Below are 24,781 nucleotides of genomic sequence, written 5' to 3' on the forward strand. Positions count from 1 at the left end.
GTCTCTGCCTCCCAAGTGCTGGGATTAAAGGCGTGTGCCACTACGCCTGGCTGCCAAGTCTTATAAAGACAACGTTTAATTGGGGCTGGCTTACAGGTTCAGAGGTTCAGTCCATTATCATCAAGGCAGGAACATGGCAGCATCCAGACAGGCATGGTGCAGGGAGAGCTGAGAGTTCTACATCTTCATCTGAAGGCTGCTAGCAGAATACTGACTTCCAGGCAGCTAGAATAAGGGTCTTAAAGCCCACACCCACAGTGATACGCCTATTCCAAGAGGGCCACACCTTCTAATAGTGCCACTCCTTGGGCAGAGCATATACAAACCGTAACATCCTAGGCCAACTCTAGTCAGTAGTTGACACATTGGTTAAAAAGCTGACACTCCACTCCTAACAGGATGATGGAGTCTTTAGATTCATGATCTTTTGTTCTGTCTTGTTTTGTTTCCAGACAAGGTTTCTCTGTGTAACCATTATTGTTCCAGAATTCCATCTTTAGACCAGTCTGGCCTTGAACTCAGAGATCTACCTGCCTCTGCCTTGTGAGTGTGTGATTAAAGATGCAGGCCACCACAGCACTGCTTAATTGATTATTTCTTATTTAACTTTTAATTACATTTCATTTATTTGTGCTCTCTCTCTTTCTCTTGCGTGCATGTGCATGTGTGTGCATGTGCCATGGTGCACATCTAAGGACAGCTTATGGGAGTCAGTTTCTTCCTTTATCATGTGGGTCCAGGAGGTTGAATTTGGCTCTGGGCTTAGTGACAAATGGCCCACTGAGCCATCTCACCATGGCTGGTTTCTTAATGTGAAGGATCACTTTGTCCCTCAGAGTCACTGTGGTCTATTGGAATCACAGACCTGAATCAGTCAATGGTCTGAAAGACAGAGATTGGTTTGATGAGTTTCAAAACTTCATTTTCTGTGACGTAGCTACTCATAGTGTTTAAAGAAGGTTCTTATTTCTCTCCCTTTTATTCCCACTGCATACCACACACAGGTTAAGACATACGGTATTATTCGCAGCCTCTTAGACCATGGGTTGTGAGCCTGCTGGAAACTTGTAACTAAATGTAGAGGTCATGAAAAATTTACCAGCAGTATGAGGTTCCTGAATGTTCAATGACCAAAACTGAATTCAAACTCAAACGTGGAGTGAATCTGAGTGGTTGGTGGTAGTGCTGCCTGCGCTGTATCCCAGAGTTTCACTGCTGCTTTGGTTCTGAACATATAAAATGTACACTCTGCACTTTGAGTGCCCACATGTCACTGGCCAGTGTAGGCACGAGCGCTCCCTGACCCCCCCCTGAAATGTAATGCTCAGACTTGGGATCACTGTGCGACCTGCAGTGTTTTTACTGTCTGTACAAATTTCTCTTCCCTTTACAGAAACAGAATTACCAAGAAGAAGGACTTTTAATGTTTTCCCACTATCACTCCTCAGCATGTATCGAATTACTTCATCTTTGGATTGTGTTAGGTAAGAATGCTTGACTTTAAAAATTTCTGTTTGCATTGCTCCCTTGAGTTTAGGTTTAGGACAGAATTTCCAGCCATTTCTGAAATGGAACTTAACACATGTCCGGCGCTTTTTACTATGCACACATGCAAAGAACATCTCAGCCTTTGTGACCATAGAATCCAAATACAGATAACTGAGTATGTAGTAAGATCTTTATTTCTGGCCGGGAGTGGTGGCGCATGCCTTTAATCCCAGCACTTGGGAGGCAGAGGCAGGCGGATTTCTGAGTTCCAGGCCAGCCTGGTCTATAAAGTGAGTTCCAGGAAACCCCCGGGGATAAAAAAAAAACCCTTTCAAAAAAAAAAAAAAAAAAAAAAAAAAAAAAAAAAAAAAAGATCTTTATTTCTGGAAAATTTGTGTGTGGTTTTAAGGGCTTATTGGGCAAGCCTGAAATCGGCAGGGCCTGCTCCAGGAAGGATGGAATGGAGATGGAATGGGATGCTGTCTGTAGGTGGAACTTCTTCTTTCCAAGGGAAGCTGATTCCAGAAGCTTTAGTTGTGCTCATGAAGTCTTGGAATGAACTAAATTAGGCCCAGCCAAGAGTATGTAGGAGAATCCTCCTTACATACGGTCACCTGGTTGTGAACTTCAGTTACATTTAGAAAATATGTTCACAGCAATATCTAGGTTAATGAGGGACTCTAAGAAGGCAAGATGACCTATTCAACATTGTACTTGAAGTCCTAGCCAGAGCAATTCGACAACAAAAGGAGATCAAAGGGATACAAATTGGAAAAGATGAAGTCAAAATATCACTTTTTGCAAGTACTGTCTTAATGTCACTTTTCACCATCTCCACCGTCCCCCCCAGCCCCATCCCCAGATCAGGCCCTCCTGTCTCTAGTCTGGGCACTTAACCAGCACACACAAGTCTCACACTCCTGTCTTACTCTCTTCTTAATTCCATACACTCACCAAAGCGATCCTTTAAAAATAGAAACCAGATTTTCCTGATTCCTATTTACTTAAGCTCATCTATAACTTCTCATGACTCTCTGAGAATTAGCTCGAGAGGCAGAGACTATAAGGGAAACAGTCTTAGAAATACTGTTTCATTATTCACTTAGAAAACACCATCACCACCATCACCACCACCACCACCACCACCACCATCATCACCACCATCACCACCACCACAACCACCATCATTACCTCCATCCCTACCATCACCAATCTGATGTATAGCAATATGCTCCAAGCTAAACAGCCACTACCTTCAGTTCTGCCAGGGTTGATCACAAAAGATCCACACAGCTGGACCTGTTGACTATTTGCCTTCTTTCATGGAAGGAGGTGGCAGGGCAGGTCCTGCGCCCCTCACTTGAGAATCCAGCTGTACCTCCTAACCAGGCATATGCAGTTCTGTCCTGACTACATGTGGTCTTGGGGGAGAGGATAATGGTAGAGAAGAATGAGGGGAGAAGGTTTCATCTCTGCAGCCACAGGGAAGCCCTCATCCCTGCTGGCCTTTCAGTGTGGCTACTTTAAGATCACCCATGTACCTGTCCACACATAACCCCTCATCCGTTGCTCTGTATCTAGAAGCTCATTGGCTCTTCCAGAACTGTGGTGGGACTGTGCCTTGGTCTGACACTGGGACTTAAGGAGGAGGAGGGGAAGACATTGTTTCTGTCTTCCCCAGGGAAGGAATTTAGCAACAGTGAAAAAAACCCTTGAATTCTAAGGACCAACTGCCATGCACTAACCAGGAGAGGCCTCCTAGAAATATCTAGAGAGGAAGGAAGCAGAAGAGGCAAAGAATGGGAAGCCTTTTCTCATGTGTGAGTTTCAGCACAGAAGGCAGTAAAAATGGAGGTGTCAGGGCGTGTGGAGAAGCAGCTTGTTTCCTAAATACAATGGAGAGAGATGTAGTTTCTCCTAAGCCTTTGAGCAAAGCGTTGTGTATTCCAGCATTCAAGGCTCAATTCAGAGAAGTTATAGGGCAGACAGTAATTGAGTAAGAATGGGATTCCCTCCATCCAGTGAGTGGAAAGAGACAGGGAAGGGAAGGGTTGGGAGGCTTTCTGGTTATTTCCATTCTCTACATCTGACATCCATTCTTTTTTCTGTTTGTTTCTGGGACCAGACCTAATGGGCTCCTCCTCCCGAGGTCCCTAACCCTTTATGGTCAGGTTAGGTCCAGTCAATGGAAAAAAATAAGTTGTGAGGAAATTGGCAGAGAGCAGAAAAGGGAATATGTTTTCTAGGGCTCTCCTCTCCCACTGTGCTTTTTCAAGTATGGGCCTATTTGCATTACCCATGTTCTTGCTAAAAACGGAAATTCTGGGCTGGAGGGATGGTTCAGTGGTGAAGAGTACACACCGCTCTTCCAGAGAAACTTGGGTGGCTCACAACTGCTTGCAACTCCAGCTTAGCTAGCTCTGGGTGGATCTTATACTTTTGGTCTCTGCCAGCACAGGTACTCAAATATACAAATTCTGCCACATTCACTGTACACACATATGTAATTACAAATAATAAAAATTCTTGGCTGACCCTTAAGAGCAAACAACACACACCTGCACATGCTCAAACAGGTTCACCCACAAACATTTCTTTTGAGACAGGGTCACACTTTAACCCAGGCTGGCCTCAAGCTTGTGATGCTCCTTCTGCTTCAGCCTCCCGAGTGCTGAAATGGCATGCATGCTATGCTGCTGGCTTATGTCAACTTGACACAAACAAAAGTTATCTGAGGGGAGCGAACCTCAATTAAGAAACTGTGTCAATAAGATTGGGTTGTGGGCAAGCCTGTAGGGCATTTTCATAATCAGTGACTGATGTAGGAGAGCCCAGCCCATTGTGGGTGGTTCTATCCCTGGGCTGGTGGTCCTGGGGTCTATAGGAAAGCAGGTTGGGCAAGCCATGAGGAGCAAGCCAGTAAGCAGCACCCTTCCATGGCCTCCACATCAGCTCCTGCCTCCAGGTCCCTGCAATGGTTGAGCTCCTACCCTGACGTCTTGTGATGGTGAACAGAAATGTAACTTTCCTCCACAAGTTGCTTTGGTCATGCTGTTTCATGGCAGCAATAGTGACCCTAACTATAAAATCATGCACCGTCTGTCCAGCATCCATGCACATTTTAAAATGCTCTACAATGTGAAATCCATTCCTGGAGGACAGCCTTTCCCTACAGGAAAAGCTTTCCCTGGCGTCTGGTAATCACGTCCACTTTTCTCCTTTCATGGCTAGAGGCAGAAAAGTCATCTGAGCTTGCCAGCCAGTGGGTGCACAGCTCATAACCCCTTTGCGAGTTGCCATGTCCCCACTCTCTGAGGCCTGTCTCCTGCTAGAAGCCAGTCTGCTGCACAGAGGGCTCAGTTGTCTGCCATTCTTGGAAACCAAAATATCCAGGACAATAGAGTTATGGTTGGAAGGACAGAGGAGCAAAGAACACACAGACAGTGGGATCCTACAGTGAACCAGCTGTTCAATTTGCTTGCAAGCCTTTGGTGGTTTGCTGACAACTGGAGATTGACTGCAGGTCTGACTTTGTCATTGGTAGACTGACTTTTTTTTTTTTTTTTGGTTTTTCGAGACAGGGTTTCTCTGTAAAGCCCTGGCTGTCCTGGAACTCACTTTGTAGACCAGGCTGGCCTGGAACTCAGAAATCCGCCTGCCTCTGCCTCCCGAGTGCTGGGAGTCTTCCACTTCATCAAGGAGACTTTGTAAATCCTGCTCCTTGATGCCTCCTTGGAGGAAGTCCCAGATATAGGGGGACCAGCATGTCACTCCCCAGCTGTGTGATATGGGTAGAGAGGCATGGCCTTTCTCTTCTGTACATGTTGACACTGTTGCCTCCTGGGTTGTATGTTGAGAGGACTGTACAGGATTAGACATGTGGTGGTACCTAGAAGGACTTGCTCTAGAGTAGAAGTCTCATGGATCTGGGATGCTTTGCCTTTAAAAAGAGCCATTGCAGCCGGGTGTGGTGATGCACGCCTTTAATCCTAGCACTCAGGAGGCAGAGGCACTCGGATTTCTGAGTTCAAGGCCAACCTGGCCTACAAAGTTAGTTCAAGGACAGCCAGGGCTACACAGAGAAACCCTGTCTCGAAAAACAAAAATAAACAAAAAAGAGCCATTGCTATATGGGGTTAGGTAGGGGCATAGTTCAGTTGGCAGAGTGCTTGCCTGGTATTCAGAAACTCTGTGTTCAATAGCCCTGCATAAATTAAGTATGATGGCAGGTGTCTGTAATTCCAGCACTTGGAAGCCAGAGACTGGAGGATACACAACTTAATGTCATTGTTGGTACGTAGTATGTTCAAAGCTAGTCTGGAACATGAGATCCTGCCTTAGAAATAAGTCAAATAGTTGTGGAAGGAACATCGTATCCCCAAGGTTCAGGGGGTCAAACTTGTCTGCCATGCATACAACTTGCTTGTCTTTTAGTGTATGTTATGAGGGCTGGGGATGTAGTTTGGTGGTGGGGTGCTTGCAGAGCACTGAAAATAAGAAAACTAAATTATAGTCCATGACATGAAACTAAAAACACCCAGTTTGTCTATGAGTGCTCTCCTGCCTTCCTGTGTCCTTGTGACCAGAAGAAAGCAAGACCTGAGGCTCACTGGGGGAGAAGTGAACTGATCTGTGTTAATGCCTGGCCCCTTCTGCTTGGAACAGACTTCATCTTGACCCAGACTGACTCCTCTCAGACACTGAAGGGTCTGCTCCTTGCTCTTCTGTACCACCAGTACCCTATGAATTCCCCTAGGTAACATAGTCGCCACATGTGTAGGCAGGGTTCCTTTTTCATGAGCACATGGCGAGGGCTTGGGACTCCCAGAGGGAGGAGTGATTTCATGAGGGCTGAAGGACCTGCTGGTGTGATGGTGGACAGCTGTGCCTCCCGGACTCCAGGTTGGTGAAGAGACAAGACAGAATCAGGCAATGTTCTCCTAGGGCTGAAGTGATTGGGAGAAGCTGCCAGCAAAGTCAGGTCAAGGTCAGAGATGCTGAGTATCCCACAAGTCTCAGGACAGTCTGACCATGCCCTGCCTGACATTCAAGTAGGAGAAAAACCTGTTTATAACTATTACGTCTAAAACCTAATTCTATTTAATATGTAAACACAGAAGTATTTTTGCTGGAGTTTGGTAAACATGGATTTTTCTAGCAGTGCAATCATTGTGTCAGTCAAAGAGGAATGTGCTCTGTTGGCTTTGGAACTGTGCCATGTCGCTGGTGGAACACTGTTCCCGTTCACCTTTCCTTCATCTGTCTCCATATACAGCAGCTGTATTCATGCGTCTGTAACTCTCATTACACAATGTCAGAAGCAAAGACAAAGAGTTTGTGGTCATTATGATTTGCAGTTGTACTGGCTAGTTTTGTGTCAACTTGACACAGCTGGAGTTATCACAGAGAAAGGAGCTTCAGTTGAGGAAATGCCTCCATGAGATCCAACTGTAAGGCATTTTCTCAATTAGTGATCAGGGAGAAAGACCCCTTGTGGGTGGGACCATCTTTGGGCTGGTAGTCTTGGTTCTATAAGAGATCAGGCTGAGCAAGCCAGTAAAGAACATTCCTCCATGGCCTCTGCATCAGCTCCAGCTTCCTGACCTGCCTGAGTTCCAGTCCTGACTTCCTTTGGTGATGAACTGTAAGCTGAATAAAGCCTTTCCTCCCCAAGTTGCTTCTTGGTCATGATGTTTGTGCAGGAATAGAAACCCTGACTAAGACAACAGTAAACACAGCAGAGGAAAGCAAGTCCAAGGGAAGAGAGATGGGATGCTGAGGACTCTGAGGACAGGGGACCTTTGGAAGAGGCATCAAGGAGGGCTTTCTGGGAGGCGAAGGAAGGAAGGTGAGAGCTGAAAGCTGGCAAAGAGCCCAGTCAAGGCCAGAGGCTGCAATACCTCAGGTGTTCCAGGAAATATCAGAATATGGCTATAACTGGAGTTTATGTGTGTGAGTGTTGTGGTAGCTGGGTATTGAGGTTTGGGGCCTAACAAAAGTCTTGAGGCCACAGGAAGGAGTTTTACTTCTTTCCTGTTTGGGATGTCACTGAAGAGCAGTGCTTGTCATCATAGGAGCATTTGTTCACTGGTTGGGTGAGGTAATCTCTTTTAAAGAGTGAATTTATATGGCTCCATGGTAAAGGCTTCTGCTACCAAGCCTGATAACTTGATTTCCTGGGACCTACATGGTAGAAGGAGAGAACCGACTGCTGAAGATCATCCTCTGACTTCTACGCATATGTCCTGCAGAACATGTGCCACGCCACCTAATCAACAAGTACATGTAACAAAAATATATAAAGCTACAGAACTCAACCGGAGGGGGGCCAGGATCAGTCTGAGACGTGTTATGGTGCTAGGAAGCAAAATGCTCAAAAAAGGAGCTGAAAAGACACAGTGTCTAACCTGAAAGAGCTCTCAGTGATGAGATATGGATATGGAACAATCTGGGCAACCTTAACAACAGCAAACTCAGGAAAGAGGAGGAGGAGGATATTGTAGAAATTGTTAATTTCAACCCAGGGTTTCTACCTCATCTTTCACCATTTAGTTCCTGGATAAAGTTCTGACACATACAACCTTTATGTTTACAATAAGCCTTAAACAGCAGACACCTACCCTCACGTTATTAGAATCTACTTTCCTATTGATAGCCCTAAATTATTACTTACTAAGTTTCATCTGGGCTGCTCTTAACTCCATTTGGCCAGCCCTCTGGGCTATGTCTTCATGGCTCACCTAACCCATGGTGGCTTCTCTCTTCTCCTTCACCTTCTTCTCTTCCTTGTGCTTCTCTTTAGACTCCAGGCCCTGAAAATCTAAACCCCTCTCTTCTGCCCAGCTATTGGCTGTTGGCATCTTTTATTTACCAAACAGAAATAACTTGGGGACAGGGCCACTTAGGGTTACCTGTAAACTCCAGGTCTTAGGGGCTCAATATTAGCATTAGAATATAAGCAACATCAGGCCAACCCACTACATCTCTCTCTTTTTTTGCAATTAAAAAGGCTCCCTCTCTCATAGTAACAAACAATATACAGTAGGAACTATTTTGAAACAATTATGAGCAGGGCGTGGTGGCACATGCCTTTAATCCCAGCACTCAGGAGGCAGAGGCAGGCAGATTTCTGAGTTCGAGGCCAGCCTGGTCTACAAAGTTGAGTTCCAGGACAGCCAGAGCTATACAGAGAAACCCTGTCTCAAAAAACAAAACAAAGCAAAACAAACAAACAAAAAGAATCTTGAAACAATTATGAAAATGATTAAGTATGAATTATATTTAAAAGTCTAGTATATATTTTGTAACTTAGAAGAGATTCTTTACCATCTATCCTATCTCAACGAGTTTACAATTCTGTACCTAACTCACCTTCTATTTTAACTTGTATACCATCCTAAAGCCATCTTTTGGATCTAGAACATCTTAAATCCTAAACAACTTAAGTTTCATTGTGAGACTATAACTATCTAGTCTTCAATCCTGTCAGAGATTTGAGAAGGAATAAATATTTGAGTATGTAGGAAGTGTAGGAACACAGCTTCCAAAATTTAAATAATTGACAGAGACAGCTGACTGTCTGGACAGTCCCCAACATTCTTTATAACGTTGGCGCAACTTCAGCCTTCTGGCCCAGAACATCTGACAGACCTTAAGTGAAGCAGGAATTATGAAGGATTAACTTACCCTGTATTGGCAGAGCTTAGCAGTCAACTATCCTATGTCCGTTTGTCCCTTTTGGACAGCATTCTGTCTGTAGATAAAACTAGGGAATTTCTTGTCCAGTGGCTAGCTTGTCACAGTTGAAGCAACTCCACATGGAGGTATTGATTCTCATCTCCTTCTTTGAAATGAAATGGGTATATTTTCAGGATCAGACATGTCTCTTAGTCAAAAGATCTTTTCATAATGAAATAACCTTAAATGCCATTTCCGTGAATCTCTGATACTTTTAAAGACTGTCTACCTATATATAGCATAATTGGATTGTTAAATCTAAATTTTTTTTTTGTTTTTTGGTTTTTTTTTTGCTATTTACTATTTGGATAACCTTGAAAACATTTTATTATAATTGACTAAATTAGAATCTAATATGACCATGAGTTTTACTCTCAGACTACTAACTTGCATTACTTCGTTATCCTGAACAGTTTGTAATAACAGCTATTAAAAGGACTGGGATTAAACCTTGTATCTTAAATGAGTTGTATAGGCACAATGTCTATCTAAGAGTAATAAAATTAATTTTAAATTTTGTATCAATATACAAAGATTTATACCAATGAAAACCTTAAACCTGTACCAATAAGCAGAATTCTGTATCAATGTGACAAAATATTAACCTCAATATCACATCAAAATATAAAGATTTCTGCAATGTAAGATTGTGACGATAAAATGCTTTTGTAGGTTTAATAATCATCCCCATTTAATCTAATTTCTTATAATATTACTATATCTTCCTTTTTTCTTTTAAGCCCACTTCCCTTCACCTAAGAAAGAAAGAAGGATAGAGAAAAGAAAAGGAAAGACAGAAATCTCAAAGGCTAAGCTCTTTATTTAGTTTCCTCTCTGTCCAAAACAATAATTATTTGTAAACTATCCCTTAAAATGACAAGATGTGTATAGTTCACAAAATGACCAAAACCATCTACTTCAACTTAAAGGACTGGGCAGATGGACTTCTTATATATGCTTCCTGCTGAATTAGGGCGAAGGGTGACTGTTAGGAGCCCAGCAGAAAATCGGAAATAGGACTTAGCCAAGTCAAAATAGAGCTAGCTGGCATAATTTGTTGTCCAGCTTTTATGTGTTGAGAAAGTCAAGGAGGAACAGAAGAAGAAGGAGGAGGAGAGGGGGAAGGGGAAGGGGAAGAGGAAGGAGAAGAAAGAAGAAAAACTGTGTGGAGGCCATGTCTGGAGACTTCCTGATAAGCACACACTCCTCTTCTCTGATCTCTCTCTCTCTCTTTTTAAAAAAAGATTTATTTATTTATTTATTTATTTATTTATTTATTTATTTATGTGAGTGCAGATAGTTGTGAGCTTTCATGTAGTTGTTGGGAATTAAACTTTTAGGACCTCTGCTCAGGCCCAATGATTTATTTATTAATAAATAAATTTACTAATATGTATATATATATATACACTGTAGTTGACTTCAGATGCACCAAAAGAGGGTGTCAGATCTCATAACAGGTGGTTGTGAGCCACCATGTGGTTGTGGGATTTGAACTCAGGACCTTTGGAAGAGCAGTAAGTGCTCTTACCCACTGAGCCAGCTTGCCAGACCTTCTCTGGTCTCTTAAAGATCTTTCCTCTACATCCCAACTTTTAAAAAGTCCAATAATTTCCTGAGTGATGGGACCATTAAAGGCCACAGAAATCTGTTTTCTTTTATAGCCCTTTCAACCACCCCTGAGTATGTTTGAGGTGACTTTTGGAAAGCCTCCACATACAGTTTGCTTATCTAACTAACCTTGCCATCTTGGGAGTGGTACTTTCAGCCCCACCCTCTCTGTCTGGGGAGGGCAAAGAACCCAGAATCTGAATGAATTAGCAGTGGACAATGATTTGACTGGCTGAAGAGGGCATGTGTCGCCTATTGTTCCCATAACTTACTCTTATCCTCTCCAGGCTTTCTGATACTCTTGATCATACAAAGGCAAGCATAAGTAAGGTGGTTCCCTGTGTTTACTCGACATTCTAATCAAGCTTGAGGAAAGGGCACCATAGCCTTGGCTGGTCGGTTGGGGTTGAGGGAAGCCCGAGCTTTTGATTGACATCTAAGGTAGGACTGAATCCTATATGTATGGGGTTCTGACGCACACTCTATGTAAAAATGTGGTGTCAGAATTGGATTGTGTGTACAAGACTAACTTGGTGTCTACAGGCAAAGTGGAATTTGTTGTGGGGAGAAATCTACATACCTATATCAGAGGTGCTCTGTGTGAGAGTAGAGAAAGCAGAACATGCATGCTCACATGCACACGCACACACATGCACATGCACACATGCACAAAGTGAAGGGCAGACATTTATCTTGGCTGGCAGCCGAGAAAGAGGATCTATGATAGAGGATGGGAGTGGAGGCTGGTTGTCCAATTAGGAGGCTTTGTGTGAAAGAAAGGTTGGGATGGAAAGACAGTGCAATTGACCAAGTAAGAGTCATGACATCAAAGTTGGGAGAAGTCCAGAGTAAAAGCTATAGACACACACATAAAACAACTGAATGATCCACACCCTTCAGGTCCACCATTTTTTTTTTCTCCACCATTTTGAAATGTACAATTTAGTGGATTTTTTTTTTCAGGTTTTATATCATCACCACTGATTCCAGAACATTCTCACCACCTTAAGAAGAAACCACACCCATCGCTAGCCACGCCCTCTCCTCTCCTCCCAGATGACAGCCAAGTTTGCTTTCCATTTCTTGGGCCTGCCTATTTGGGGTTTCTGGGACCATACTTGATGTAGCCTTTTGTGCATGATGGGTTTTTTTTTTTAAACTGAATTAGCATTTTCCACTTCATTCTCTTTTATGATATTTCATTGTATGAATATATCACATTTTGTTTGCTGTTCTCAATCCAACTTATATTCTTTGGCTATTATGAATTATGATGTTATGAACATTAATGTCCAATCTCTTGAATAGACATAAATTATCGAATTCTTTAAGGGTATATATATATCTAAAAGAATTGTCGGGTCACATGGGTAGTCTTTATGTAACCTTTAAAATTATTTACTTTTTAATTGAAAATAGACTTCTTTCATACAATATATTCAGATCATAGTTTCCCCTCCCCCATCTCCGCCTAGATCCTTCTCACCTCCCCACACATGCAACTTCCTGTTTTCCTTTTCTCTCTCTTTAGAAAACAAACAGGCATACAGAGCAACAAATAGACCTGAATGCACGGAACAAAGAAAGATAAAGACCAAGTCACATAACGGCAGACCCATTAGAATAACACCTGATTTCTCGATGGAGGCTCTAAAAGCCAAAAGGGCCTGGGGAGATGTTCAGTGATGTCTCTTTGGGAGTCTGAAGTTGGTCAGTGCAGGAATATTCGCATTACAGAAATCGATGCAGAGTTACACAGAGCTCCGCTTCTTGGAGTTCTAGTTGCTAACCTTAGCACACAGCCCACTGTACGACCGCTGACTCTATGGCCACCCACCATACGGCTGCCCACGGTATGGCTGCCCATTGTATCACTGCTCACTGTACAGCCGCCCACTGTTCACGAGACATTCCACTTTGTTCTCTCTATGCTCTGTACTCAGCTTTTCTTCCAGAAATTTAAATTGTTGCCTAAAGAGATCACATCTGGACAGGTTCTTTTAAGAGACCCATTTGACAGAGAAAGGTGATTGTGGCGGATCATACGGAGCACCTCACATTTATTCGTAAGTCTTCCTGAAATAAACAGATTCCTGCTTGTCCTGAGTTGTACTGCTGAGTGATACCAAGCTATTGGGTTTTTGGTGTAAAATCCTCAGGTGTCCTGTTTCAAAATGTAGTCTATGTCTTCTATGGCTTCTTCAGGGCACACATATTCCCATCCCAATCGTACATTGTAGAAGGCTTACATTCAGATATGCAAACAAAATCCCTCTTTAATGGTTAGTCCCTGGAAGCTCTTCACCGAAACTACCAGCAAATTAAAATAAAACAAATCTATGAGTTTTGATTTTTATTTTACAGGTCTGCCCTCTGGTGGTGAATTTGAGAAACACAGGTAGATCCCTACTTGTCACATTCTGGAAAAGAAAATTTCACACATCCATTGGCTGGGTCCAGTCTGGAAATGTAGAAAAAGGAAGATGGTGGTGTGTAAGAAGAATGGGGAATTGTGGGGATTTTCTGAAAATCTCATTGCCCTAGCTAACAGAGAGCTACTCAACGGAGAGTCAAAGACTACCGTGTCACTGTACATCTAGAGCAGAGGTCACTGTCGGGTGGACCCTGGACAGATATCTTCTATTTGACCTTCATAGCATTCACCTGGTATTTCAAAATAGTTATTAGCTGTGGATATATGGAGGTGGTAGGATGTTGGTCCAGCAAGAGCAAACTTCTGGGTTCAGACCTCAGTACAAAAAACCAATTGGAGTTGATTACATGTGTGGAAACTCTTCCCAGTTATGTTTTTCGTAAACATTGGAGTATTTGGCAGCCTCAGGTTCACACTGCTGTTTGGCAGCAATCTGGTGATACTAACAACGGCTGTTTATAGAACTTCTGAAAATGGCAAGTGATGTTTAAGAACAGATTATCTTGATTTTCCTGGGAAAAGCAAGAATTATCTCTATGGAGTTTCTAACAGATGTAGCTGGGCTTTATTATGCTTTAGTGACAACTTCTACCCATGTGAGTGCAAGCCCCAGAATCTCAAAACAAGCCCAGATAAAGCTCAGCCATGAAGAGCAATACAAGGTGCTGTGTGCACCTGAACTCCCAGCTGCTTGGGAGGCTCAGGCAGGATAAACACTTGAGTCCATGAGTTCGAGACTAGATCACATACCTTATTGATAAGAAAAAGAATTCAGTAAGAAACTTGACACTGTTTTCTTCTGCTGGGCCACGTGGGACATCCTGGGGCCTGTGGGTCAAGGCTGTCATCTCTGATGAAGGACAGAGCAGCCCAGGCAGGGAGACAGGCAGTACATGGCAGGGGTGAGGGCCAAATATGGTAATTATTTAGTGAAGTAGGGAGGAGGGAGGCAAAGTAAAGAAGTCTAGAGTCCTCATCATGGGGACCGTTTTTCTCAGCTTTTGTGCCTTGTCAGGCTTTCTACTGGGACAGCAGGGAGCCACCTAGAATTATTGAGAAACAAGGGCTTTGTTAGCTCACTTTGGTAGCTCATTCCTAAACACAGATTCTTGGTCAACTTTAAGTACTAGTCACTTATGCTCCTGAGGCTCCAGAAACCATTGCTGCCCTTTGAAACCATTTAAACTATCCAATATTTACATCAAGACACGGGGGAGGCATAAACTGAGGCCAAACTCAGCTAGGTCCATGAGATAACTTTATTTTCTTAACTATATACAAAATAACTATTTATAAGTCTGGTCTTCCAAACTGCTAGCTCTGTAGAAATAAATCTCTTCCTATCTGTGTCACTGGATTGAGGTAGACTATACCTTTCCCTCGAGCTCTCCAAACCCAAGAGGTCTCCTTAGCTCTCTTTCCTAGAATACTGTGTTACCTGTATCCTGTCAGCTGCTTCTCTGTTGTTCCTGCAAGCCCAATGAGAAAATCTCTTACCCAGAGCTGCTCCCATGAAGGCTTTTCTGATGCAGGGTTGGGGGAGGGGGGGAGGGGAGAGGGAAAGAGTGAGGGGGAGGGGGAAGGGGAGTGGGAGTGGGAGGGGGGAGGGGGGAGAGAGATATATTTTGCAAAGGTCCAATTGCTTATGAAAGAAGTCTCTACCCCAGTTGAGTCCCCCAGCCCTGTACCACTGAGAGCAAACCACAATCTGATTTAACTTTTATAATTCTTTGGCTAACTAATTGATTCTAATTATTTGTTTAGATGGGTTTTCTGTGTTGTCAATCACATTATCTGAGAAAATTAATTTCTTTTCCTCTCCAGTCCTCACGCATGTTTTCTTTCTTTGACTTGTGGAACCAGGGTTCCTGAATTAACAGCCCCGAGAAGTGGCAAGAGGAGAGTATTTTTATTTTAGTCCTGATTGAAAACAATGTTTCGGTTTCATTATAAACTGTAACGTTTACTCTAGACCGTGATAGGTATATCTTATCAGGTTAAATAAATTCCCTTCCATTTCTAGTTTGCTGAGCATAGCAATTATGACTAAATTATGAATGAGTATTGAGTCAAATGATTCTTCTGTGTCTATTAAAATGATCATATGTTTATCGTTCATTTTTTTTTATTACAGTGAGTTTTAAATATACACAAATGCAGAGGCCCATTCATTTCCTGCTACTTTTCTATTGTTTCATCTTTCTGGTTTTTATTTTTGTTGTTGGAATATTTGAAAGAAATCCATACATCCTATTACTTGTTTTTTTGTTTTGTTTTGTTCTGTTTTTGTTTTTTTTTTTTGAGACAGAGTTTCTCTGTGTAGCCCCGTGCTCTTTAGACCAGGCTGGCCTTGAACTCAGAGACCCACCTCCCTCTGCCTCCCAGTGCTGGGATTAAAGGTGTGCGCCACCACTTCCTGGCTTCTGTGGCTTTATCTGTAAAAGAAACAGAACCGCAGATGAGGGCAGTAAAGAGGCAGAGTCACACTGTTCACGTTCACACCATGTTCACACCGTGCTCACCCTCTTGGTAATGTAATAATGGTAATATCTTGGTCACCTGATAGCCACTTGTGTTCATATTTTTCTAAACTATGGGATGTATTGGTTGTTTGTTTCATTGCTGAGACAAAATATCCCGAGCAGAGCAATTTTAAGGGGGTGGGGGTTACGTTTCCTCACAGTTCCAGGGTACAGAGCGTCGTTTCCTCACAGTTCCAGGGTACAGAGCGTCATGGTGGGGCGGTCCTGGCAGGACCTTGAAGCTGCTGGTCATGTTTGCATGCTGTCAGGAAGCACAGAGCCATGAAGGCTGGGCTCAGCTCACCCTCTGCTTTTTATGCTGTCCAGGACCCCATCCCATATAATGGAGCCACCAACAGTTAAGTTGTGACTCCCCATCTCAGCCTAACCTAGTTAACCCTTCACAGGCATGCCCAGAGACTTGTCTCCTAGTTAACCCTTCACAGGCATGCCTGGAGACTTGTCTCCTAGGTGATTCTAGACCTTGTAATTTTGATAAAATTGGCCCATCACAAGGCTGGAGTAAAATGAACACACCTTTTGCATACTTAAAAGCTCCTCCTATTTTCACAAATACTACTTATTTAATGAAGAAATTGCTGTAGAAAATGTTAGTCTATCTCATTTTTTTTACTTGATTTAACCTTCGGACAATTATTATATACACTATCCTATCCTCCGAATTTCTGGCATCTAATAACCAGACCCAAAGATTTAGCTTTTCCTTGTAATACATGTAAGGTATCTATTTGGAAGAACTCCTGCATGTCCTTCCGATCCCACTGCATTGGAGGCTGTCACTGCAGTGACCCTGCTCTGGTCACTGTGCAGGGGGGAGCCTTATCGGTCTATGAAAAGGCTACCGTGCAGTTCTCACGAGAGTTTTTAGCAGCTACGGATGATCACCGTCAACGTCTGTGGCTTTTATGAGAGGCTGAAGAACAGTGGCTTTCTAAGCCATTGGGTCTTCCTGAGTTTACAAGCCGTTTTACTGTTCTACTGAGAAGAAATTTTATTAGTCATTTGGTTAAACTGAAATGCAACCTGAAGAGGAGAGGCAGAATAAAGTCTTGCTTTCTTCCCTCTTATGGGTCTTTATAGAATGGGCTGATGTCCCACTAACTTCCAAAATACATCCAATTGTGACAGTATACACCAATAGATTTTCCATATTTGCTGACTAAAAATACCATCCATCCATCCATCCATCCATCCGTCCATCCATCCATCCATTCATTTACCAATCCATCCATCCATCCATCCATCCATCCATCCATCCATCCATCATCCATCCATCAATCCATCCATCCATCTATGCATCTATCCACCTATCCATCCATCCATCCATCCATCCATCCATCCATGTCTCCCTCACTTCTCTCCTTTCATCTTTCATCTTCTCTTAACTTTTTTTTGAGGGGGGGCAAGGTCTCATGTAACTCAGACTAGCTTCCCACCTCCATGCTTCCATTTCCCATTTGTCATGATTTCATATCTGACTTATGTACGTACATAGATGTGTGTGTGTGTGTGTGTGCGTGTAGTGTATTTAAATCTATTTGAAACCAGTATCATTTCTGTTGCTTACATCTTCTCCTTCTCCTTCTTCCATCTTTTGGCCAGGGAAGCAGAGACTAATTTTAGCTAACACGTGGTGACTCACCATCACAAATCTCTCTTCTCATCTTGCTTTTTCTTTTGTTAGCTGTTGTAGAGAAGCCCCCAAGAGTACATAGTGTAAGGTAATGGGAAAAAGAGAGCTAAAACTAGTACCAGAACCAGAGCTAGGTAGAGAGAGAAGTGAAGATCTCTCTCTCTCTCTCATATCACTATATATATGTATATATATGTATATGCAATAAGTTACTTTTTGTATGTTTCTTCCCTTCATATTCACTTGAAGTTGATCTCTGACACTTTGTGACTGTGCCTGTCTTTTTTTTTTTAAGATTTATTTATTTGTTTTATATATATGAATGAGTATGCTGTAGCTATCTTCAGACACACCAGAAGAGGGCATCAGATCCCATTACAGATGGTTGTGAGCCACCATGTGGTTGCTGGGAATTGAACTCAGGACCTCTGGAAGAGCAGTCAGTGCTCTTAACCGCTGAGCCATCTCTCCAGCCTGACTGTGCCTGTCTTAACTTTATTGATCTGAGAAGTGTCTCAATATATGCTGTGACATGGTCAGAAACTTGGCTTCTCCCAGGGTATTGCAGCAGTTTGAACTGCTAACATTCTGTATTGCAGACAGCAGGTTCTTGTTGCAGAACCTTAGGGGTCTGGGGCTGCAATTCTCCTGTAAATGCTTGGCAGGGCCCCTTTACAGAGTGTCCTTAATGACCACAGATGTCTCTAATATCTTCGGGTCTGCCAACCCATATGGCCAAGCAACGGGGCTCCAATGCTATAGTGCCATAGAGCTCTAATATGTTCCGAGTCTCTCAAAGTTGGCAGTCATCTGAAAATGGGGAGTGGTAACGTTCCTCCCACACAATACAGGCCACCTCCGATGCCCAAAGCAAGTTGATCTCCATGAATTAAAGTGACCCTGTCCATATGATAGACAGAGCTTGGAGCAGCAGGATGGCCAAGCCCTTCAAATGACATGGTGACAGAAGAGTTAACAAACCCAAGTGTAAGACTGCAACTGTGCTGCTGTTCAACCCATGTAGCGGTCAGCATCTGGCATCTCTGATGGGTCCAGACTGGTGACTGCGCCACAGGCTGTACTTGTCCCTTCTCGTACAGGCACTGAGGCTGGCGTCATAGCTACCAGGCTGCACCACTGGCACTGCCCCCATCGGGTTTTGATTGGCTGAGCTGATTGATAAGAAGGGGTCTATGCATCTTTGGTTGGTGTTTGTCATTTCCAGTGGCCTGAATGTCCCTTTGCCTATGTGTGCAGTTACTCTGGCAAGTAGCCCACAGCTGTGTTTCAGTGAGGATCGGGAGAATTGCTCCATTCACTATTTGGGGTGTTCTTCATTGCTGGGGCCTTTCCAGCCAGTGCAGATCAGCCCTGTCTGCATAGCTCAAGGATCATTTATTTATATATTTTCACGGCAGTGGTAGACTCAAGCACGTTGCACACACTGGTCCGTGATCACTTTTGATTATTCTCATCAAGTGTAGGGTCCTGCGATTGCTGCTGGGGCTTCTCTTAACTCATCGCTTAGCACAAACAGTGCCAGTCAGACAATGTCTCATCCTTCCTGCCTTAGCTTGCTCAAATGCTAACCACTTTCATCCAGCTTACATCTAATTTTGTCCATGATTCTGAATGAACTTTGTGCTCGTCTGTTAACCTCATAGATCAGATGTTGTTATTAATCTTTCATGCAGTCAATGCTAGATTGGGTTTACCCACAGTTTCTAGTTTCCTTCCTCATCATTTCTTTTGACTTTACGGTCCTTTCCTTCTGGGGCCTCTTTGCTTCTTGCTAAAGCACATGCTTTGCTTTTGTGAGGAATTAGTCACAGTGCCTTTATTGATTTGACATCTTCAACATCCTTTCCACAAGCTTTCCTTTTGAACGAGAACCCACACATACCATTGTGTGTCCTGGAGTGCGTGCTCCCAGTGGCCTTGTGGCAACTCCTCCACAACTCTCTTCTGCTGTCAGCCACCCTGAGGTCCACTTCCCGAGTGTACCACCCGAGAGTAGCTTTATGTGTTCTTCGTTTTAGATTTAAATTTTATTGACATTCCTTTTTTTTTTTTTTCCTAGACAGGGTTTCTCTGTATAGCCCTGGCTGTTCTGGAACTCACTTTGTAGACCTCGAACTCAGAAATCCACCTGCCTCTGCCTTCGGAGTCCTGGGATTAAAGGCGTGTGCTACCATGCATGGCTCTTGACATTCCTTTTGAAGTTCTGGGGGTCACACCTATGGCCTTGTGCATGTTAGACCAGCAATGTTCCACAGAACTAACCCCAACCCTTGTTCTTAAGATTTTACAAATAAAACGGAGCTGTGCGTCATTCGGTGTTGTCTTTCTGGTGTTCTCCATCTGTCGTGGTGCCTGTGAGATTCACTCATGCAGTGGTTCAACCTTCCCTTTATTCTTTGTCCCCCAAACGTTCGAATGCTTCTTGGGTCACTGGTGTACTTCCATCCTCTGGCGTGGGAGTTCTGCCTGTGGCCTGACTAGCCCAGACAGCACAGGAACTATGCTATGTTGGGGACTAACCTGGGCATCTGCTTGCATATCTGTCTTCATCACTTTGTACTTCATGTCAACTTTGAATAGCTTACCTATTATACATATCATATGTATACATATGTATGTATATATATATATATATATATATGTGTGTGTGTGTGTGTGTATGTGTATGCTATGGTATGTATACACATATGATATATATATATATATGTATGTATGTACATACATATATTTTATAAATATATGATAGGTTACCTATCAAAATGCATATATATATATATATACACACATACCTACATACACATATATATGTACGTACACATATATATATACACATATATATACAAATATATTTCTATAAATTTATGATAGCCTATTTGTCATATTTACATACATATATATATATACACACATATACATATGCATATTTCTAGAAATCAACTGATTCTCTTGTGTTTGAAGGCTTGAGGCTAGGTCTTTATACTTACCTATACTAAATCCACTGTTTTTGTTTGGATTTTCTTTGTGCAGCCTTGACTGGAATTTCAGCCTGGAAAAGGGAATAACATTTGACATGTAAATAAAGAAAATATCTAAAAAAAAAAAAAGAAAAGAAAAGAAACCTTAGCTCCACCAGGAGGTGGTGGCGCACGCCTTTAAACCTAGCACTTGGGAGGCAGAGGCAGGTGGGTTTCTGAGTTCGAGGCCAGCCTGGTTTACAGAGTGAGTTCCAGGACAGCCAGGGCTACACAGAGAAACCCTGTCTCAAAAAAAAAAACAAAACAAAACAAAAAAAAAAANAAAAAAAAACCCAACCAACCAAAAACAAAACAAACAAACAAAAAACAAAAACTCCCAAAAAAAGAAAAGAAAAAAGAAAAAAAAAACCTTAGCTCCTTCACTGTAAAAAGTCCACTGAGGGGTCGGCCTTATTCATCAAATATTATTATCTGGCAACACATCTAACACATAGTAGGTGCTCCAAATGTGTTTGTTATCTACATGGCAACACACCTGGCACATAGTAGGTGCTCTATATGTGTTTGTTGATCACATGAACAAATGAAGATGGCAGTGCCTCTTTGTGGGGCTGTTGTGAGCTTTAAATAAAATATACTCTGGGTGCTCAGTACAGAGAAGATACTGGGGGGTGGGGTGGGGTAATGTGAACGCCAAGGCAGGTATCAAGTACTATGACCTGAGTCAGAGAGCTCTGAAACTTTCTATAGTTTCTAGGCTGAGCAAGAAGGATCAACCAACAATCCTGGGTCTGGCTAGAACACTAGGATTAATTTGCACTAACTTTCTCTTGGACCTCACTCCCTACAAGGCTCCAGTCTGCCCAAGCTGCGTTTGGACCTCTTACACTACACTCTCCAAATGGCAGCTGCTCACTGTTCATGCTAATTCCTACCTAATTAAATGAGTTAAATGAGTGCCACTCAAAATCCAGTTGCTTAGTGGCACTCATTTAACTAATTTAATTAGGTGCTCAGTAGCCACATACGGCTATCATAGGCCACAGAACAGATCTAGGACATTTCCAGGAGGGTAGAAAACTCTGCTGCAAAGGCTTGACCACCCAGTGAAGCAGCAGAAAGCATTTGGTGTGAAGTGGGGCCACTGATGGGAAGGACGAATTGTAACTGTGAGCCAGCAGGTTCCTGAGCTTCATAAGCAGGGAGGAAGGACAAACGGCCAGACTGAAGGAATTTGGGGGCAGAGTGAGGAGCAGCAGTTGGGTTCTGGAACTCCACAATTCACCAAGTAGGAGGACAGCTATGTGACCTCCCCAACCCATTTTCCATCTGTAGAATGGGAAGAAAAGCATTTTCCCTACAAGGTGGTCTCACATCAGAGGGAAGGTTGATTGAGTGGAATAGAGGCAGTAAGGTGCGCCAGGGGCTAGCTGTGCTATTGTTGAGGTTCTAACTTGAGGACTGTGGCGGTTGGAATAGGAATGGCTCCCATAGACTAATGTATTTGAATGCTCGGTCCATAGGGAGTGGCACTATGAGTAGGTGTGGCCTTGTTGGGGTAGGTGTGGTCTAGTTGGAGGAAGTGTGTCACTATGGTGGCGAGCTTTGAGGTCTCCTATGCTCAAGCTACACCCAGTGTGGCACACAGTCTCCTTCAGCTGCCCGTGGATGAAGATGTAGAGCTCTCAGCTCCAGCACCATGTCTGCCTGCATACTGTCATGTCCCACCACGATGACAATGGACTAAATCTCTGAAACTGTAGCTCTATAAAGATCTGTGGTCTGAAGAGAGAGGGGATGGGGTGGGAAAGTGGAGTTTCCTTAAGAAACTGTTAAAGGAGATGCTCTCATAATCCATCAGTCCCCATCTTAGTTATGATTTTATTGCTATGAAGAGACACCGTGACTACAGCAACTCTTATAAAGGAAAACATTTAATTGGGGCAGGCATTTGATCCTAGGACCTGCTCATGCTTTCCTGGATTTTTTGAGGGAAACTCTAATAATATCCTTTCTGTAACACATGGGACTTCAATCCAGTTTTTTTGTAACTTCAATAAGTTCCTGGTGGCAATTACTAGCTTAAGTTTTCTAGAGTGTTTCTGAGCAGTAGATGCATTTACAAAGTCCTACCAGCAGGTGGCGAAACAAAACCAGTAACTCAGGACATAGAGCCTGTCACTTTCAGGGAGGAAGTGTCATTCACACCAGTGTACTGGGCTTTATTTTGTGATTATTTACCGATTCCTCCAACATCTTCCACGTGGGTGATGTTTTAGGCTCGATAAGGTACTCAGGATGAAGTCCTTGTAGCTTGGCTTTCCTATTGGCTCATCTTCTCAGGTATCCCAACGCCCTTCTCTACCACATCTGTCCCTGTTGGTCCCTCTGCGGGGAGGACCCCTGCCGTCCCCGGCCTGGTTAATTTCACCGTATCTTTGGGATCTCCGGGGTTACCTGCAGGGGGCCTACTTCTGGTCCACCGTGGGAGGAATCCTTTTTTGTGTGTCTTCCTTTCATGGCACAGGTGATTCTGGGGTCCCATCCTTCTTTGCTTGGCTGCCTTCCTACTAGGTAGTCATTTCCCTTAAGTTGTATCTTGGCCATCTCATTGTCACCCCCCCCCCACCCGCCCCTCCAAGTGACAGTTCAAAGCTAAAAGGCTTTGAAGCACAAACAGATAGGCGAGTGCTTACAGCGGGACAGCCAGGGCCATGGGACTTGGGTCCAGAGGTTTTTGAAGATCTAGAGTCTAGAGCCTTTTGTACACACAGGCAGGGGGCCTCTTCCAAGGGAGAGTGGCTGTCTTTGCTCTCTAGGGTGGGGAGTTTGTGTTTTCTATCCAATTGTTTCTTGCTTCCTCACAGCAGACTCTTTGAAGCTCCTTAAATACCCCCAAGGAAGAATGCATGTTTCTTAAGACATTAAAAAAAGAGAGAGTGATTTAAATAAGTAGAAAGAAAAAATGCATTTTAATTGCATTATTATACTAATTTATGTCTCATGTCCGCCTTGAAAAAAAATGCTTTTTCACAGTGTGGGAGCACATTAGGGCTGGGAGTTGAGACTAATTGATTCAGATGGCCGCTGAGAGGCAAGTGGGTTTTGTTTCCACCACTCTCTGAGCAGGTGGGTAAATAGGCTGCACTCACTAGGCCAGGGGTTTTCGTGAGCTCCCAGACCACAGCTGCAGTGTCTGTGCTGGTGAGCTACTGGCATAGAGTATGTAGGCACTCACTCAGGTAAAGCTGGCACACAGTAGGTACTCAGGTAGGGCTGGCATACAGGAGGTGCTCAGGTGGGGCTGGCACACAGTAGGTGCTCAGGTCGAGCTTTCTCAGTAGACAGAAACGGACAATCAAGGGCAAGCTGGACTGAAGGTGGGTGGCTCTCTTCCCCAGGTAGTCCTGTGAGAACTGGTGACAGAGGAAACAGGAAATGAACAGCTCTGGTAAGTTCCTCCTTGAAGTCTGAGCAGGGTATTCCCAGACATGGGGTTTTGCTCAGTCTTTGGAACCATCCTGTGAGGTAAGCTGGGTGTATAGATCCATGAATGGAGGTGCAGAGGCTTTAAGCAATTCTCTCAAGGCTTCAGTGTCTGGGAAGGACCACTTCAGTGTGAAATCCGGGCAGATCTGAATCTAGCCGGCTTCCTCCTCTTGAGGGAGGCTATTAAATGGCAGCTCCCCCCGATGACTATGGAAGTGAACATCTGCTGTCTTATTGTGTTTGTTCTGCCGTAACATTACGCTCTAGGCTGCTTGCCTTATAAACAATTAAATACTTAGGCTTAGATAGTTTTGGAGGCAGAGGTGTCTCAAAACTTCTCTGAGATGCAATAATGACCCTGGCTATTTTGGTGTCTGGTGAGAGCCTGCCTTCTGGTTAAGTAGATGGTACCATCCCACCACATCCTTCCTTACATGCCAGAGCAGGAGGGTTTGTTGGGTCTGTACAATAAGGTACTGATGGCACTCCTGAGAGTTCCATTATCATGATGTAACAATCACTTCCCAAGGCCCCACTTGCTAACACCATTACAGTGGTGGCTGGGTCTCTCATCTGTGAGTTGAGGTAATGGGCACAGACATTTAGCACACAGCACCTACTTCATGAAGGTGCCTATTCCACATGACCCCAGTGTCTAGAGCTCAGTGGCTATCAGGCAAAGGGCAAGAGCACTGTTCATAAGAATCCTCAGTTCCTAGCAGCTCAGTTGTTGTTGTTCTCCTCCTCCTTCTTCTCCTTCTTTTCTTCTTCTTCTTCTTCTTCTTCTTCTTCTTCTTCTTCTTCTTCTTCTTCTTCTTCTTCTTCTTCTTCTTCTTCTTCTTCTTCTTCT

This window comes from Mus caroli, chromosome 9 (assembly GCF_900094665.2).
Source record: "Mus caroli chromosome 9, CAROLI_EIJ_v1.1, whole genome shotgun sequence".
NCBI classification, from domain to species: domain Eukaryota; kingdom Metazoa; phylum Chordata; class Mammalia; order Rodentia; family Muridae; genus Mus; species Mus caroli.